General features: G+C 40.1%; 1 protein-coding gene across 4 annotated transcripts in view; it reads left to right on the forward strand.

Annotated features, from left to right (window-relative positions):
* FLRT2 (fibronectin leucine rich transmembrane protein 2) overlaps window positions 1-19,383 on the forward strand; it is a 97,420-nt gene that overhangs the window by 56,217 nt on the left and 21,820 nt on the right. The window contains exon 1 of one of the 4 annotated variants that reach the window (XM_034642278.1): window positions 1,546-2,865. The exons of the other annotated variants lie outside the window; for them this stretch is intronic. The gene's annotated coding sequence lies outside the window, so the exon portion shown is untranslated. Of the gene's footprint in view, window positions 1-1,545; window positions 2,866-19,383 lie in introns of those variants that run through there. 4 annotated transcript variants of the gene reach the window in all.

The raw sequence follows: 19,383 nt of genomic DNA on the forward strand, positions 1-19,383 counted from the left end.
AAAGGGGTCTTTGTTTAATTTTTTTTTTTAATAGTTGATGTTAGAACACAAGTCAGGCAAATTCTCCTGGGCATGGTAGACATGGAATCAATTTAGTAATGATCCTGTCATTTGTACAATGGGGCCATGATAATTCTCAAAGTCAGAAGAAAGAAGTTCACATCCTAAAGGTCAACACAGGAAGGTAAGCTGGTTCTTATGGAATTGAGGTGAATCGAAATAATTCCCAGGTAGCATGTAAATGTTAAAGATAGCAGAGATTTTTTTTTTTTTTATTTTTGGAGTTGACTTTCCTTTATAAATCAGTATTCTCCAGTTTGGCTATAGGGGACTCTCACTATTTACTATAACCAATATCTTATTTGATATTTGGCCTTTGGTTAGGCCTTTGGTAAGGTGTTATAATTTCCAGTTTCATCATCAAATGAGGAAGCTCAGTTTTCTACTGTTTTCAAAATGATATTAAAAAAACACATTTGCATTCTTCCAGCATTTCAGAAAATGGACAGAAGTAGATGTTAAGCTTGAAACTGCTTGGTCATCCAGTTTGTAGATGGCTAAACATAAAAAAAAAAAAAAAAAAAAGCAGAGTTCATTTTGGTCACTCTAATTGACCCCGACAGCAGACACCAGTGTGCCAACAGTTCCAAAGAATTCTTGTGGAAGAGCTACTTCTGCTGTCCAAGATTTTCCTGATTTGTTTTGTTAGCTCATCTGATGTATAATCTTGTGGTTTCTGTCCCCCTTCGCCATCTAGAGCAGAAAAACATATTTGATTCTTAGGTCATTTTAATTGGAACTTGCTCTTGTCCTGACTCTTTCAACAAATTAAAGGACTTGACTGGAATTTTTTTTTTTTTTTAAGTGAAGAGTTTGCTGTTACTCAAACCCTACCACGGGGTCAGCAGACAAATGCAAGCTGTTTCTTTAGATGTGGTCACAGTTGACAGTTCAAAAGAATGAAATCAAAACACTTTAAGACCTGAAACAAAAACTCATCCTTGGAAGAAGAGCTCATATTTCAAAGATGAAATTAAAATGATAATAATTCTTAATATCCCTTTTAGCATAGCATAATTTTTTTCTGATTAAACACTACCCACAAGGCTATATTGCCTTCATTGTCCTTTTAGTGAGATCTCTGGAACCCTTGCATGGTGAATGATGAGGAAACGTCCTAGGGGACTGCTTTTATTTTAGCTTCCTTTTTTATTTTTTGGTGATGGGGTTAGATTAAAATATTGTGGAATGAACCAAATTTGACTATTTGAATACTGAATTTTATTTTGTAGTACTATTACAACTTGAAATGAGTGAATCCTTTTGTGGCCGCTTATGTTTTCTGTCTTCATGCGTTGTTATGAAAGACACAAACACTGTTATTAATACAAATTAATGAAAAAAATACTTCCAGTCCAATCAGCCTTCCAGTAATTGGATGAAGTGCTTTCCTTGGATTATGTCTTACAATATCTTCACCCACCTTTCAAGATAGGTTCTGTTGCATTACTATTATCTTTACGCAGATCAGGAGACCTGGGTTTCCAGAAGGTCACTGACTTGTTCAGTGTCCTATGACTAGTTCAGGGTTTCTTCACAGCATTGCAATTGACAGTTTGAACTGAAGAGCTCTTTGTTGTGGGGTGCAGTGCTGCATTCTGCGGGAGATAGAGCAGCATCCATGGACCCTACCCAACAAATGCCAGTAGTATTCCCAGTCATGACTATTGAAAATGTCTCCAACATTGTCAAATATCCTCCAGGGGAGAGGGGCAAAATGGCCCCTGTTGAGAACCACTACACTGGTTATGTGGCAGAGCTTGGGAATGTCTTGGGTTAATTCCCTGCCTCTTAGCTCCTCCATTGTATTGCTTCTCTCTGTTCATGTAGCACATAGCTACAGCTCTTAGCTCTTCCTGCCTCTTTCTCTTCCCTGCCCTTTCTTTTCTTCTGAACTTAGAGTTTCGGTCCTTAGTAAGTGGTCACTGTGTCTGCTTATTCATCTCAATGATGGGCTAAGTGCGGTGATAAACACCTTCCTAAACTCTTTGGGTGGAGTCAGTTAAAAAAGGTGTAGGGGTCTACACATCCTGAAGACAATAGCACACGCAGAGCAGCATGCATGAAGAAACATATGTGAGCATTTCATCTCACTTGCCTTGCTCAGTATGCACTTGGGTTATGTAGTAATCATGTGTTTGTGGAGTAGACTTCTAATCACTGTTTCCTATGAATTGCTGAGTGGCCTTGAGCAAGTCACTGAATCATCCATGTTTCCTCCTTTTTTGTTATTGTTTTGACAGAAATGAGAACCTTCCTTCTATCATAATGCCTCTTACCTTTGACTTTGGAGAGCGGTGCGATGTTAAGTGTAAAACACTTTGAAAAGAATTATGAGGCATCCAATTTATTGAAAACTAAATGTAATTTTTGAAAGACAAATAATTATTGAGTGGAATTGATTTTCAAGATGAAGTGGTCCATTTGTCTGCCATCGATATATAAAGTCGAAGAAAGCCAGGAGGTAGTGACACGTGGCTCTCCCAAGCTATCCTCAGCTTGCATTCAGTTTTCTCAGGATTAGACAATTTTTCAGGCTTTATGATCACTGAGGATTTGGACAAATATCATTTTGAAAAAATGGAATGAAAGCACACATCGGTGTTGTCTCGTTGCATGTGTCATCTGTTTATTTCACAGAAGCTGAGGACATATCTTGCCCTCTTCCGGTGTAAGTGTGTTTGAAGTGCATTGTCTTGTGGGAGTTCGTTCTCCACAGAGAGTCTGCCGTGCAAAAGAGTCTGAACTCTGAGAATCAGAAGATGCACAGGCAGGGGAGGGACCCACAGCCCTGCCTGTTGCTTGGTAGGTTATGGAACAGCTGCTTGTTAGCACTCGAAACGTAACTTAGTTGAATGCTTAGGTGACCAGAAATCCCATCTCCTTCAGCCTGCAAAACCCATCAAATTGTTCTTGTCAATTAGCATATAAAATAGCTGAGAATAAAACAAATCTTTATATACCTAGGTTAGTAGGTGACTAAATGGTTCTTCTTAATTGCTTTTGATTTATTGAGTGGCAGCTGTATAGGAGTACCTAATTTATAAATGAGATTCAGTTTTGTCTCCTAAATATATAGCATTTTTATTGCTTAATAAATATTTCTTGAGCTAAGCCCTGACTCTTATGGATGTGAGGAATAAAGGGACATTATGCTTACATAGAATGCAATATAAATTTAATATACATTTATCTTGTTGTTTTAAACACATATAACAGTCAAGAAATGAATGACTCACTCCACTAAATTGAAATAACAAAGTAAATTACAAATTGATTTTTTAAGTGTCAAATTAAATATTTGTCTACATAGTAGTTGATTTCACCCTGCCTGAAATGGGCCATTAAAATAGATGGGACAGGAAGAAAACAAAACTCTTTTATACGATTTTTTTTAAAAGAAAACACGTGATAGGATAAAGATGGCTTTCTTATTTCTTAATGTTAATCAATATACCTTGTGACGATGGAAGAAAAAATAGAAAAAGGAAATGACTGTAGAGAAGGAAGGAGGCAGCTCCACTTTTGTTCTGCCTTTTACATCATCCCAGGGGCCACATCCCCGCTTTCTCTCCCCATCAGGTAGCAGGTGAGCTGCAAACTGTGGGACACACAGTATATAGTGACCTCCACCCTTCCTTCCATCTTTAAGAGGTAAGAAGAATTGGTACACCATTTCCCCTTCGGTGATAAAAGTGTGTCAACTAAGAATAAATGGGGTCTGGTATGTCTAAGGAAGTATTGGCATTACTTGCTCAGTCAAAAACCAACCACATGAATTCTGCACCTGTTCATGCAGGATGCCACGCAGAGTGCACGTGGGGTTCTGGACTTGGAGAATATGCTGCTTAGCCAGTTCCCTGAGCTCAGGGCTTTCTTTGCAGTCAATCCATAATATTTTTAAATTACATAAATATTTTGCATAACATTTTCAAATCAGTGGTTGGAAAATACGCAAAATATGTCTTCATCTACTATATATATTACAGGTCGGTTTACATCTGGATGATGTGGGTAATATTTTCTTTTCCTGGGCTGCTATGCAACCGCCACTGGCTTATACTGTGATTTGTGAAGAACATTGATGTTAACTTCAGAAGATAGGAGGAAAAGATAATTCGATTAGATGTCTATATAAAACATCTAGATCAAGTTATCATTTATTTGAGCATAGCTTTCAAATGGTTAACTAATGAGTTTTTAGACTTTTCTTGAAACTTCTTCTTTTTTTTTTTTTTTTTGGTAATGCCTGTGCAGCTCTACTCTATGTTGCTTTTGAAATTCCGTGAAGCTAACAGCTGCCTCTTCCTCATGGTATTCAAACTCTGTTTCTGTACCTCATCTCCTGGCTGCATAGCTGGTAGATTAATTTAAGGTTTACTAAACCTTTCATATGATTTTGTTTTTATTTTTTTATTTTTTATTTTTTTTAAAGATTTTATTTGTTTATTTGACAGAGATAGAGACAGCCAGCGAGAGAGGGAGCACAAGCAGGGGGACTGGGAGAGGAATAAGCAGGCTCATAGCAGAGGAGCCTGATGTGGGGCTCGATCCCATAACGCCGGGATCACGCCCTGAGCCGAAGGCAGACGCTTAACCACTGTGCCACCCAGGCGCCCCTGATTTTGTTTTTAAATACAATTGGAGCCCTATTGATTTGATAAGATTGAAACATGTTGAGCCAAAAACAGTAGGTTCCAGCAGATCTTTAAATATGTCTTGTACTTTCTGGGGATTGGAAATACTGAAGGGATATTGCTGAATGTTTATAATCTACCTGGGAACTAATCAATAATGCTTTATAGATTTTGGGCTCCTTACATAATTGCCCACCTTCAACTATTTCTTTTGGTTATTCAGCATTATTTACATGGCTCTTAGTTACCTTTTTTATTTTTATTTTTCCTGAAACTAAGTTAATTTTTTTTTAAAGATTTTATTTATTTATTTGACAGAGATAGAGACAGCCAGCGAGAGAGGGAACACAAGCAGGGGGAGTGGGAGAGGAAGAAGCAGGCTCACAGCAGAAGAGCCTGATGTGGGGCTCGATCCCACAACGCCGGGATCACGCCCTGAGCCGAAGGCAGACGCTTAACCGCTGTGCCACCCAGGTGCCCCTGAAACTAAGTTAATTTTATACCTGAATCTGAGCATTAAAGGTACTCCGCATCTGATTTTTAACAATTATATTTTATATATCATCCTTATTCACCTTATATCCTGGAGATCCCATCATTTCTCTGATTATTTAGACTATTCAGATCACAAGTATTTCTTAATAATTTGTTTCCAAAGTTATCTAAAAACAATATTAGTCAATATGGAGTATATAATATTTAAAAATTATTTAAATTATATGAAACAAACAAGTGATTAAAGCTTTAACTGATAGTAGGTGAATGACCATAATTATTTTTTACCTAAAACAATTAGCTACAATTTATATTTTCAACAGTAATGAGATTTTAAATCCACTCAAATTGTGGTCTTCTGAGAATAGACTCTAGACTCAAGTTTCTTGATCTACTTTGTCAAGAAAATTCATATTGCAGTTGATGGACCCATGTAATCCAGCAGCCACGTGAAACGTAGACTAAGTTCTGTCTTGATGTAACCAAGATGAACCCCTTCCTATGGTTGAGAACATGACACATAAGGCTGAATGCCCTGCCCCAAACACCGGCTCCACTTTCTGATAGCTGTTAGCATGGCTTCCTTTGGTTGGATCCCCAACAAATAAGAATACACTTTATTTTTAAAAATTTTTTTTAAAGATTTTATTTGTTTGAGAGAGAGAGGGAGGGAGCATAAGCAAGGGGAGGGGCAGAAGGAGAAGCAGACTCCCCACTGAGCAGGGAGCCCAAGGTGGAGCTCGATCCCAGGCCCTGAGATCATGACCTGAGCTGAAGGCTTAACTGACTGAGCCACCCAGGCACCCTAAGAATACACTCTAAAATAAAAATTTATCTTGATTAGAAAGGGTCTTCTAATACTAAAGAGCCCTTAAATTGGGATGATGTTGGCTTCTAATTTAGAACAAGAATAAGCCCAGGAATGGTGTCTGCAAAAAGGAGAGGCCAGTTGGGAACAATCCATCTGACCCGTAGAGACAGCAAAGAAATAATAAGAGAAGAAATTCCACAGACACATCCTATGTATGTCAAGAGGCAGAGGCTTGACCCTAAGGAAAGTTGCAAGTCTGCAAAAGGAAGTGACCTGTTAGCAGAAAATTAGAAATGCAGTTCGAGACTTAGTGACTCTGGATGGTGGCAAGGGTTTGCTCAGGTCCCACTTGTATTGTAAGTTTGCTTCGGGGCTGGGAGTAGGCCATGATAACTAACACTGGGGATTTGGCTTGTATGTGGAATGTATGTGCATGTGTGTCTTTTGAGTATGATGTGTGCCTGAGTGGGGCTTCTTTGAACTGCTTCCCCTGGTATCCCTGTGCCGAGTTCCCTCCCACCCGCGAGTCTCAGCTCAGATGTCCTGTTGAAAATGCACACACTCCAGGACTCCTGGGTGGCTCAGTTGGTTAAGTGTCCACCTCTGACTCGGTTTTGGCTCAGGTCATGATCTCAGGGTGGGTCCTGGGATGGAGTACGTGTTGGGCTCCATGCTCAGCGGGGAGTCTGCTTGAGGATTCTCTCTTCCCCTCTCCCTCTGCACCACCCCCTCCTACCCCACCCCTACCCTGGCTCGCACATGCACACTGGCTCCCAAATAAAGAAGTGAATCTTGAAAAAATAAAATAAAATGCACCCCCTCAGCCCTTCATCACACACCCTCAATCCCTCTTACTCTGGTAGGCACTCAATTAACAGTTGGGAATTTGCTCCCTGGGCTCTGAAAGAAGTTCCGCCTTTATAGTTGCCCCAGTCTCTGTCATTTCCATTTGAGGAACATACATGAGGTTTTTATATTTTGGTACGTTTGATTCTAAGCTGCCCTCTTATTTACATTTCACGTAATCCTGAAAAAACTGAAGTTTTTTTTGTTTTTGTTTTTGCTTTGTTTTTTTTTTTTTTTTAAATAGTTCCATACACACCCACGCTGTTAGTAGGAGATGTGTGTGATATGTCAGAACGACCCTGGGTTTTGGGAGTTGCATAATCCTGGATTCAAGAGCTGACAGCTGATGGTTATCATCTGTGTGAATTTGAGCACATTACTTCACTTAAATTAAGTGTTGTTGTTGTTTTGAATCTCAAAACTGGGTTAGTCATAATGACCTACTAGTGATCTGTGAGGATTAGTGGTAGGATGTAAAACAATGACTGAGAAGGTGCGCTTGGCATTAAGAACCTGCTCAGTCGTCGGTACACATTCTGAGTACACATATGTATGCTTCTTTATTTTATGTTTGTGTATATGCACACAGCTACGAGAAATCATGGATTTCAAAGATACAGAAGAAAGAACCCTTTGAAGTCTATATGAAAAGAGCTTAGGAATTAATGTCCCTCTTTCATCCAAGGTATAAGTGCCTACCATGTTCAAAGAGCATCAATAGGATTAATATTCAGAATTTTCTTTGAAGCCCTAATACAGGAGGTCCTGGAAATGAAACCCATAGCTATTTCTATAGGGGGATAACTTCTTAATATCAAATAACAAGCCCGGCAGGAAAACTAGGCCATTTCTCATTCACTGTATTTCCCTGTCTTTACATATAGGTTCTCTCAGTGCCATGAAGAAGGTTCAGAGGGGTTCAGTTGACTGGCAAGAGGGGAGCGTGTTCCTTGCTTGGTCTGTTGCATAGAGTCAACTTCCACAAGTCCCCTAAGGGCGGGCTTGGGGGCCTTTAAGAATTCTGCAGGTGGGATTGGGCTCATTTTCACTCATCCTCAGACAGGCTTTAGGCCTGTATCTCTCAGGAAATTACAGTTCATATTTTGACGCTCCAGGAAGGACCTTTTAAAATACTGACATCCAGCACACAAACCATCTCCCCCTGCCCAGGTCAGGGAGGCGGCGTCTCCCCCAGGGGCCAGGAAAGGGCTCCTCCACAGTCCTGCCCTGGTTTGTTTTCAGGTGCTGGCTCCTCTTCCAGATCTGGAGAGTGATGGAGAACCTGTCCACAGGGATTGAGGTGGGGCCACTTAAAGAACCATCAGCCCTCATCTTCACAAGAAAGTGAAAGTGAATCAGGCATTTCTGTGAATTGTAAAACAGTTGGACACACCCTTTTCATGTAGTTTGTTTTTGTTTTCTTCTTTTTGAGATGCTGTAGCACGTCTGCTATTTGTCCTGCCTCTGCCTTGTAGAGTCAGGGACAGAAGATTAGACACAAACACAAGACAGGCTTTTTTTTGAAATAACCTCTTCTTCCTTTTCTTTCCTTTTTTTTAATATGGAAAAAGGACTTCCATGTGAGAATTTATTTTTTGGATTTTTCCAGTGCACAAATAAATAAAAGAATTTCAGACTTAAAAATTTTGAAGTAACTGAACCCATCATCTTTTGAAAGACTTTTTTTTTCTTTTTTCTTTTTTCTTTTTTTTTTTCTTTTTTAGCATTTTCAGTATTTAAACTCTTTCTGTGTATCACCATGGTACCTAGGAGAATTTGGAAATTTCATAGGCGAGCAGTTACCATGCAACTGCACAGATCAGAACATACTAGTGGTGCCTTGCTTGTTATGTGATGTGTTGACTTTCAATTGATTTTAAGCACACTTTAAATGGTAATGAGAATGCTGAGCTGGGAGATAGCATATGGCTTTAACGATTTGATTCTAAGAAAGCAAGCAAACATTTAAAAATGATAGAGTTTCATGATAGCAAAAGTCAAGGTGAAATCTGAGTGAATGACAGAATCTATTTCCTCCCTCTCTATTATTTTCAGCTGTGCCTTTATTATATTTTATTGTGTTAATATGAAAAAATAAAGAGGAAAACCAGAATTTGCTATCGAAGTTTGGATCAAATTAAATATGACATAAGGCTTTGCTCAAAAGGTATGACTCCTTTGGTGCTTTTGAACTCAAATCATCCTTTCAAGCAAAATTTAATATGAAAAGTCAATTAAAATATAATAAGGAAAAATGTAGTTCAAGGAGCTGGAAAATGAGAGAGAATGCGTTTAGGCCGTGAAAGAAAGATGAAGAGAAGTGTTAGCTATTTAGGCATGAACTACATTTATGTATATAGTACTCAGTACATATTCTCTTATTAACCAAGAGAAATATGTGAGTAAATGAGATGAGCCACTTGGAGATATTTGCTTTCTTCAGGAAGAAACACATCATGGTGGTGTCATTACTGAGTTTGTTTCCTTTATTTGTTCTGCTAGATTTTACTGACTGCCGTTCCCAGCTAAATTAACAAAAGTCTGTGAAGTTATTTTTTTCTTAAACTCTTCTATTGCCATAGTTTAAACTTAATACTGGAAATAAAATGCAGTCAGTTTTGAAGAGTTTTCAGGGCTTAAACAACTCGTGAGAAGTCCCGTCTGCTCACAGATTCACGGAGACGCCACCTTTCTCTACAGTTCACTAGCTTCTGCTTCTGCAGAAATCTACAGATACCGGCGAATTATACAGTCAGATGTGTGGCTTCAGATTATATACTGATAGAGGGTTACAGCTGCATGGGATCGCAGAGAGGATATGCTCTGGTGGCATTTTTACGCCAACAAAATTGACTTATTTACAGTCTAAATATAATTTCTGCAGTTGGGAAAGAAACCTTTGATCTCCTCTGTTTTAGACTCGTGGTGGTAGCTCCCTACTTGTTACTATTTCACTGTAGTTGTTTCCTTGAAACTCTTTTACACTAGTTCATGTAGAACAGCTTACGTCCGATCATGAAAGTAAGGATTATCATTTGTTGCACACTCAGTCCATTCAGGCCATTTACTAAGTAAAGAATTTGTATAGATACCCTCGTTTAATCTTTATACCCACCTTGTAAGGAATTTTTGAATTAGAGGAATTAAATGACTTGCTGAAATGTTTGCCCACCGCTCATTAATGGCAGAGAAAGTGTCTGGACATCCAAGTCTGTCTGACTCTATTTATTCATCCTTGAATTAAACATGTTTCTTAATTGAGTAAAGTCATTCTACTGGAATTCTAAACTTCCTTAGATTTTCCAGTGATTTTAGATTGCAGTGTACAAGCCATACTTATCAGAACACAGGCACTAGAAGTAGATTCAGGAAACAAGTCTTGTCTGTCATCCTCATCAACACATTATATTCGCTCTATGTATTGTGGGGCTTGGCTCCTGATGGTAACATTCAGATGCTCTGAGAAATGTCTTTCAATCTCAAAGCTAATTCTCAGTTGGACCCAACAGGTGGCACTCCATCCCTGGGACTCATGGGATTTTCAAGCTGAAAGAGACCTTAGGCATTGTAAAAATTTTCTCCTATTATGGTTTTAATATTCAAGAAGAGAAATTAAATGACTCCCCTCAAGGCCACACATCTAGTCAGTGACAGCACTAAGACAAAGACCAGGGCAGCTACTCATTAGAATATTCAGGAGTTGAACACTGGTTTCTCTAACTATAAAGTTTACATGTTTCCCTCTGTACCACATTGGCCTAGCAAAATTAAAGTTAATTAATGTTGAAGAATTATCAAGTATGCCTAACAATGCCACTCACAGCAAAATTAATTCCTGCTTCTTAAATTACACCTTGGACATTCAGTTTAATCATTTGTTCATCTATCTTTTGTCTCTCTCATCAGTGAGTTAAGGAAAGCCTGTGTATTTTACAAGTGAGAAAATCAGGTCATGGCAAGATTAAGTAACTTCCCCAAGGTCAAACAGCCAGAAAGTGGCAAATCTGGGATTTCAGTCCAAGACCCAAATAAAAGCTAGGCTGCATTCAGCTATGAAAAAGTCTAAATGATAGTATCCTCATAAGCAGTGGAAATAACATTTTGAGTGGGTCAATACAATGATACTCTCAGGCTATTCACATAAGTAGAGAGTGGCTGGAAAGGAGAGACTGGGAACAAGGAGATATGAGACAAGTGTAGTTTAGCTCTTTATGGGGGTAGCAGCCAATATATGAAGAGGGAGTTGTAAAGGAAGAGCTGACCTCACTAGTGACTCATGTGGGTGGTAAGTTAGGAGGAAGTAGAAAGAGTGGGTGCCACTACTGTGGGCAACTGAGGGGATGTCGATGTTGTCAGTTGAAATGGAGAAGTCAGAAGTCGAGCTTGAGAGGTTGAAGTTCCAGATGAATGTATATGGCTGCTAATATCTGTGGGTTTGCAAATCAGTTCGGATGTATCACTGTTGGAGCTCGGTTGAAGATTTGGAATCCAGCTTTATACACTTAATCATGTATTGAAGAGAAGGTTCATGAGGATAGAATTATAAGGACTGTCCACATTTAGGGGTTGGGAGGAAGAAGATGTGGCCAGGAAATAAGAAGATTAACAGGTTATCAGAGAAACTGATGGAGGGGACAGTTTGGGGAAAGCAAACGTGGTCAGGAATAGCAATCCTTGTAGAGAAGTCAAGGGGAAGGAAGACTGAAAGACAATTAGATTTTATATTTGGAAGTCATACTGTGGACTTTTTAGAGTGAGTTTCAAATAACATAAGCTGGATTTTGGGAACCAGAGGGTAAGATACAGAGATAATAAAGTTTATATAAATGCAAAGAGAAAGGCAAAGTGGGAGCTTGTATTGGGACAGAGGTTTTGGAATAGTGAAGATCTGATCAGCTTTGGCATCAAAGAAGAGCTAGTCGGAGGTCAAGCCTTTGTCTTAACATCAAGCTGCCTAATGCCTTATCCATGCCAGGTGCTTAGTAGATGTTTGTTGAATAGTGTCACTTAGCCTTTTATAAAGCCAGAAAGATGGATATTACTCTCATTTTATTTATTAAAAACAGCATGGAATCATATAAACAAATGGAAGCCATGTTCTCTGGTAGGCAGAAGGGAGGGGGAAGGTTGGATGAAGAGAACCAGGTTAAGTTCAGAAAGAAGGTTCACGCATGGCCAGGCAGGGGCTACAGCTCAGAAAGGCAGTAAAGAGACAGGGGCAGAGGCCTATGTGCTGAAGGGAGACCACGATGAGCTTTAAAGGAAGCAAAATGTGAAAGAGACCACCTGACAGAACGTGGCCCAAGGCAGGCAGCAAACTGAGTCCCAGACCATCAGGGCCGGGTTGAACTTGCCCTGGACTCCTAGACCATTGTTGAGCCATTTTGTCAGCATTGCTTACAAGCCCCTTTGAACTTTAAATGACACAGCGTGATCCTAATAAAGAGGTCCTGGAGCACAGCCAGGCTGCCAAGACTAAAATTATGCCCAACATCACCAATTCCTTAGAGAGACTGCAGGCCTCTGGGTAATGGAAGACAGCAGGCTGCCCTAACAGCTGGGTAATGGCAAGCTGTAGTGGATGGATGGCCTGGGGAGAAAAGCCCTGAAGATCTTTCCACCCCAGAGGAAAGAACATAACCTTGGAATGAGAACACTTGGGTTTAAATCCCAGCTCCGCTACCCACTACCTAGATAAGGTTGAACAAATCCCTGTAACTGCCCGAGCCTCAGTTTTGCCATTTATAAAATGGCCCAACCAAGACTTGTCTTCTAGAGATGGGACCATCAAATGAGATGTGTGGGGGAGTACTTTATAAATTGAAAATTCTATGTAAATATTATCTCTTTCATAAGTATCATTATTATTGGAGAAGCCACAGAGTGGTGGGTGGCTAAGAGACAGTCCTAGCAGGAAGATTACCCTGTATCTCAGAAATGTACTTGTCCTTAAGTCCACCACGGCATGAATGAGGCTATACAAATGATTGTTCCTAGAAGTCAAGTAGCAGACATTAGTGTCTATGACAAATAGTGCTTCTTGGTCTATATGGAGGAAAGCCTCTTTTCACAGTAGACATTTGAATTTTTTAACCATATCTAAAATTTATCATTAAATACTGACTTCTAGGGGCACCTGGGTGATGCAGTTGGATAAGGGTCTGACTCTTGATTTCAGCTCAGGTTGTGATCTCATGGTTGTGAGATTGAGCCCCACATCAGGCCCCATGTTTAACATAAATAAATTTTATTTATTTATTTATTTATTTATTTATAGTAAAGGATAGAGAAGTATATTTTGTGGGTATAAATATATTTGCATATATACACACACACACATACTCTATAAATGCATATAAAATTTTACATGTTTGTTACACGAAAATATACATATACCTACCTGATTTTCTTTGCCCTAGCCTACAAAGCTGTCGTTTGAAATGATGATACGTTTATTCCAGTTTCTCAAAGTAACCATCTTGCTATAACAACCTTGGATTTGGGGTTACTGCTGCAGAATGATTCCTGGTATGCTCCTGGCTCTTCTCCCGGCCCAGCTCCTCTATTGGAAGGCTAGATGGCACTTCCGATTTCATTAAAGCACCCTGTAGCTCAGAGAACAAATTGGAGAAATCAGGATTGATTACATTCTGTGCTCTCTTTGTCTTCATCAGGATTTGTTCAAAGCCAAGTTAGAGTTTTCAAAGTGAGAGTAGCTTAAGGGGCCTCTACATTCAGTACAGAAGACTGTGATTTGGTAAAAGCTCCAATTATTATGAGAAGTAAAATGGAAAGGGTGAGCATAATTTTGCTTTAAGAACCATACCTTCACATCAATGACTTCATTTGCCCTGTAGCGGAATGGATCTGTCAACTTATTTATTAGGAAACGAGTTGCTACAATGTCATAAATGGATGGCATAGCCTTTGATGTATGAGAATTCTGTGTGGAGAGCCTTCATTTCTGTTGAAAATGAAACTAATAACCATTTGGAAGATATATATGCCATAACCCCAGATGAATGATCATCTCCGTTCTTTGGTTTATTTTGAGGGGGGTCTTGAGGTGATTTTCTTCTTTACGACTAGATGGGGAGTTGGAAATAAAGCTAGTGTCAAATGCCCCTTTCTTTCTAAGTCCTTCAGATATTCCCAAATATCTCTCTTTCTTACCAGCCTGGATATAATTTTGTTGATGCCTCTATTTATGGCATTTATGACCTTCTGCCTTCAATTATTCATTTATCCATCTTCTTTGCCTTCTTCTCTCCTAAGTAACGTGCAGGCAAGGACTTGAACTGATTTATTTCTGAATTCCCTGACGGCACTTAGTACAGAGCCCTCCACTTAGCTTTCTCTCACTTGGTAGCTGCTGCAGCTGTTCCAATGAGGTAAACCCCAGAGACAGTAGATGGAGGCCTCTTTGCTTGTGTCTTTAGGGAAGACAAAAGTTGAGGTTCTGGGCATCAATTATTAAGGGGGGGGGAAAGACTTGTGTCATAATGCTTTCTAGAATAATGGCATTGACTGAATAACTGATAAACTCAAAGCCAGCATATAAAGAATGACCCCGTCTTATTGTTCATTGATGAGTGAAGCCCTCTGCTTGAGGACATGACATGGCCAGATAAATAACTTCTGACAGAAGATGAGGGGTTTCCTCTTTATTTTTCCTTCTCTTGTCTTTTTGTCAGGTCTTGGCAGGTAATTGAGACCTGGATTAAGAATGGAGAAAAGGTCAGAGATGAACATTGTGCAGATTTCTGGGTAACAGAGAGTGCCTCCACTGTTTTGGACGGGACCATTTTGACTGTTCAAGCACCCTACTTTTGTTCACACTCACATTATTGCTCTCATTAATATTACTTCTGTGAACTCAAGAACTTCAAAAGCTACCTTACCTAAATTAATACCACCCTGTTTTACTGTTTTTTCTTTTTCTTCTTTTTTTTTTTTTAAGATTTTATTTATTTGTTTGACAGAGAGAGAGACAGCCAGCGAGAGAGGGAACACAAGCAGGGGAAGTGGGACAGGAAGAAGCAGGCTCCCAGCGGAGGAGCCTGATGTGGGGCTCGATCCCAGAATGCCGGGCTCACACCCTGAGCCAAAGGCAGACGCTTAATGACTGAGCCACCCAGGTGCCCCAACATTTCCAAACTCTTACCCAGATCTTCCTTTAGTTATACCTTATTTCCTCTGTTTTCCACCATGTTTTTCTGTTGCCTGATAATCTTCTCTAATGTGCATCTTTATTTCCCAACCAACTTGTGAACTTTCAAGGACTTGGATTGTATCTTTGACTTCTTTTGACCTTGCACAAGCAAGCCTGAGTTTTTGAACATTATTATTCACAGTAAGTCACACTTTCAGGATGAATGGTGGCTGTGGGCAGCATTTGTTTGCACAAATTGCTGTGGATAAAGAAATTGAGAGAGAATTGGAAAACTCCACCAAAAGGGGAAAAAAAAAAAATCAGAAGCAAGACAAATAAGCCTAAGGATTGTTTTTTAAAACTGAGAAGGATTTGCTTTTGTTCTAATTGTTTTTGAAATTGGTCTAATGGCAGAGAAATAAAAAGATGCAGATAAACTAAATTGCTCTAAATCACTGCAGTTCAGAGCAGTGCTAGAGAAATACCTTCAAAGAGGTTTAGAAAATGGGAAAGAAATTAGTCTTTCCTGCTGTGTGTGTGCAGAGGGGTGGGCCAGGGGGATTAGGAGAGCAAATGGGAAGACCATAGTGGCCCTCCCAGCCTCGGTCTGGCTGCCAGAGCTGGTTAGCGAAGACAGGACGATTTGACATGGCGGGTTCAGAATCATCACAGGTCAAAAAAACACCACTAAGAATTCATAGCCATTTTGGAGCCACTGCAGTGCACTTGATAAATAATTCAGGTAGGCCAAACTGCCTGGGTAGGCCAGACTTGAAGTGTGCTTTTTCATCTTTTCCTTTAATAACATCCCAGACTTTCCAGCAGATTTAATTAAATTTACACCTTCCTTTCAATTGTCTTCTTTTCCTTCCTCCCTTCCTTCCTTTTTTCCTCTCTTTTTCTCTTTTCTTTTTTCATCAAGAAAGGTCATTGGGGGGGGACAAAGGTCATTTAGGGAACCCAGTGTTTTGTTTTCTTTTAGCTACATTCTGCCTTTTAAGAACTCACAACTCTGGTTGGAAATAAGGAGCATTATTCATTTTGGCAAAGGTAGCTGTCGCTATCCGATGGTGCTTATCAGTTTTGCTTAAGTTTTTACCTCAATACTAAATTACAGCTTTTCTAGGCTTTAGGGCTGATAGAATGATGGTATGCTTTTGAAAATGTCCATAGTGTACACGTTTTCTATATCGGACACAATCGGGGCAGGTATTTCATTTTAATTAAGAAATCATAAAAATATTTAATAATAACATACACACACAATAAAACAAAACCATGTAAGTGGACATTAATTCCCCAGTCTTTTGATGTAGGCCCCAGGGTTCCATCTGATTGGATTAATACTGTTTTCTTCCCCAAATGCACCAGCGCTGATTTCCAGTTTCCTTTCTTGTATTGGAATTAAAACATTTAGGCACTAGGAGAGTAATCTGAGTGTAGAATTGTAACAGATCTTTAAGATTCTGCTGTCCCCATTTTTGTCTTCCCTGATGCGCTGGCAACTTTAACTGACTTGCCATTAGAAAAAAAAAAACAAACAAACTTTTTTTTCTAAACTATTCAACCATGTTTTCATATGAGTAGCTTCCTTCTTGTACTTCTGTTTTATGGATTTACAAAATCTTTATTCTAATTGTATAATTACAGTACAGAAGCCTAACTAGCATAGTGTGGTTTGGAACTCCTGGTAGGCATAGAGCTCAAAGGTCAAGAGCAGGTGTAGGGATGCTGGAAGACTGTCTGAGCAGACACTAATGCCCACCCACTAACGCCCGGGATGCCATTGGTGTCGTCAGTGAGGGTATGAGAGCATAGTATTTTTAGATATATTGATTAAGTGGCATATTGGTAAGGAGCTTTCTGCTACATATATCCCAGCCATTTTAGATCTAAGATGTGTAACCTTCACAAAATTTAACACTTAATGCCTCCATATCTGCATCACTAGAATGGCAGTATAATAATGATAGTTACTTCTTGGGTTGCCCTGAGAATTACATGAGTGTACAAAGCTCCAGCACGTGGCATTGTGAGTTTCAGTGTAATGTGGCACTCAGCACATGTTAGCTATCATTCTTCTTACTTCCATGCTTGGTCTTCTTACTTCCAGTCCATACAAGTATCTCTCAAACTTTTTTTTTATTGCTTCCCTAAGAAGGTTGCCTAGAAATATCTATCTTTTCCTAAAGCTCCCTTTCCCTTGTGACATTTTAAGACTGTGAATATATAGTATGTCTGTTTGTGTCGTGTGGCCACTTGAAAGGCCACAAACTATCATAATATCTAAGGTTTTTTTCTCTTTTTCCCAAGAACCGATTTTTACCCACCTTGGGATGATATCACCCTTGTAGAGAATGCGTGTTCTATTGCATGTCAGGTGACTGTGCTTCCCCTCCACGCAAGGCTGCAGGGCACTGTGTCAGAGTGGGACCTGCTCATTATGAGACTGGGCAAGTTGACCCGGAAGTCATGTTCCCTTCCCCACTCGATGAACCCCACCCTGAGATGGACACTTGGATTTGGGAGCCGTTGGTGCAGAGAACCCGGTAAAGGGTTGAGCACGTCAGTGGTTTTTAGAGCCTGAGAGAGCAATTAGAGTTGGACAATATACTTTTCTTAATAACCTCTTATCAGTTTTCATTTTTTATTAATGGATTGTCGTCAAAGGTATGAAGTCATTATTTGCTGACCTGAAAAATAGGGGGTGGGTGGATTCTTGGAACTGCTGGGTTTATATGACCATGGCACTTGGGAAAAGAAGATTTTCAGCTCCAAGAGTGAGAAATGCTTAAGGCCTAGAAGCTGAAACTCGGTTCAAGGTGGAGGTCCAGAAGGAAGACTTCCCAGTGGTGTACAAACAAACTGTTTTGCCGTCCTGCTCGGAGAGTGGGGCATAAGTGAGCTGCTTCTTAATCACCTTGTTTTATGATTGGCTCTGGCATGTCTTTCTTTACCCCTGTACTGTGAACTCTTGAAGTGAGATAGCTCCAGCAGTCTCCAAGGGCTGCCGTAGCAAACCCCCACAGACTGGGCGGCTTCAGCCACACAAATGTATCTTCTCACAATCCTGGAGGCTGGACGTCTGAAAGTAAGATGTCAGCAGGATTCTGTGGCCTCTCCCCTCGGCTTGTGGATGGCCTACTTCTTCCTAAGTTTCGCATGGTTCCTCTCTGTGTCACCATGTCCTAATGTCCTCTTCTTGGAGGGACAGTGGTCCTATGGGATTAGGCCCACCTAATGACCTAATTTTAACTTAGTTACTTCTTTAACGACTCTGTCTCCACATATGGGCACATTCTGAGGTTCAAGAGATTAGGACTTTAACACATGAGTTTTGTGGGGTACAGCTGTGTCCATAACAATCCACTACCTGTCATGTGTGGACATTCAATAGTGAATGAATGAATGAATGAATGAATGAATGAATGAATTTTTATTTTGTTTTGTTTTGCCAAGTTTGAATTAGAAATTCTATCAATACTTGTGAGTTATTAATAAGTTTCTTAACATTTTATATATTTTTCACCCTGAAAGAGATAAAATCCCATGGCGGTATTTGTATTTATTCAGTAATTTTGCACAGTTGCTCCCTCCATGGAGGCAGGCCCCCTTATCTCCCGAAGAGCCACTGACACCAGCAGGCCTGCCCTAGACATTTGCAGGGCCCTGTGGAAGGGTTACAGAGAGGGCCAGCACAGAGTTAATCTCTCAAAAATTGTAAATCTTATTAACAAATTGTTTAAAAAGTGTGTACCGCTCTCCTTTGTGACTGATCTGCCTTTTAGAATGTCCTGGAAGGCCAGTCAGGTTTGACTTTAGAATTCTCGAACTCCACCACATTCCACATGGAAAGGGGCAATACGGACGGAACTGGTACTAAGCGTCTTCTGTTCCCTCAAGGGTTCCATCCTGAACCTCAAGGGGCCTTGCACACACACACACAGCTCTGCACTTCCCCCACCCAGACAAACAGGCTTAAGGTGCTATAACCTCGGCAAGACAGACCCCGCTGAGAAGCCCGTCAGGGCCCTGGGAGAAGGTTTTCTGCAAACTGACTACTTGAGAGCATAGCCTGGAAGGGGCCATGTAGGCTTCAAATGGTCACAGCCTTTGGCCCAGTGCACATCTTGACCTGATGTGAGGGTCCAAGTCACAGATCTAACAGTAGTACTGTGGTCAGTCACAATTTGAAGAACTGACTGATTTTGAGATTATTCCCATACTCTGACTTCCCTGAAGAGTGAGCAAGAGAGGGGACAGGAATTCTGAGGAAACATTAGGGTCAGGGCTTAGCAACATCCAAAGGAAGCTAATGGAGGTGGTTGTTTCACCTGAGAATCTCTCCCTTAAGTTCTGACCCTAAGTCTCCAGTTTCTGGC

The sequence above is a fragment of the Ailuropoda melanoleuca genome, chromosome 14 (genome assembly GCF_002007445.2).
Source record: "Ailuropoda melanoleuca isolate Jingjing chromosome 14, ASM200744v2, whole genome shotgun sequence".
Taxonomy (NCBI): domain Eukaryota; kingdom Metazoa; phylum Chordata; class Mammalia; order Carnivora; family Ursidae; genus Ailuropoda; species Ailuropoda melanoleuca.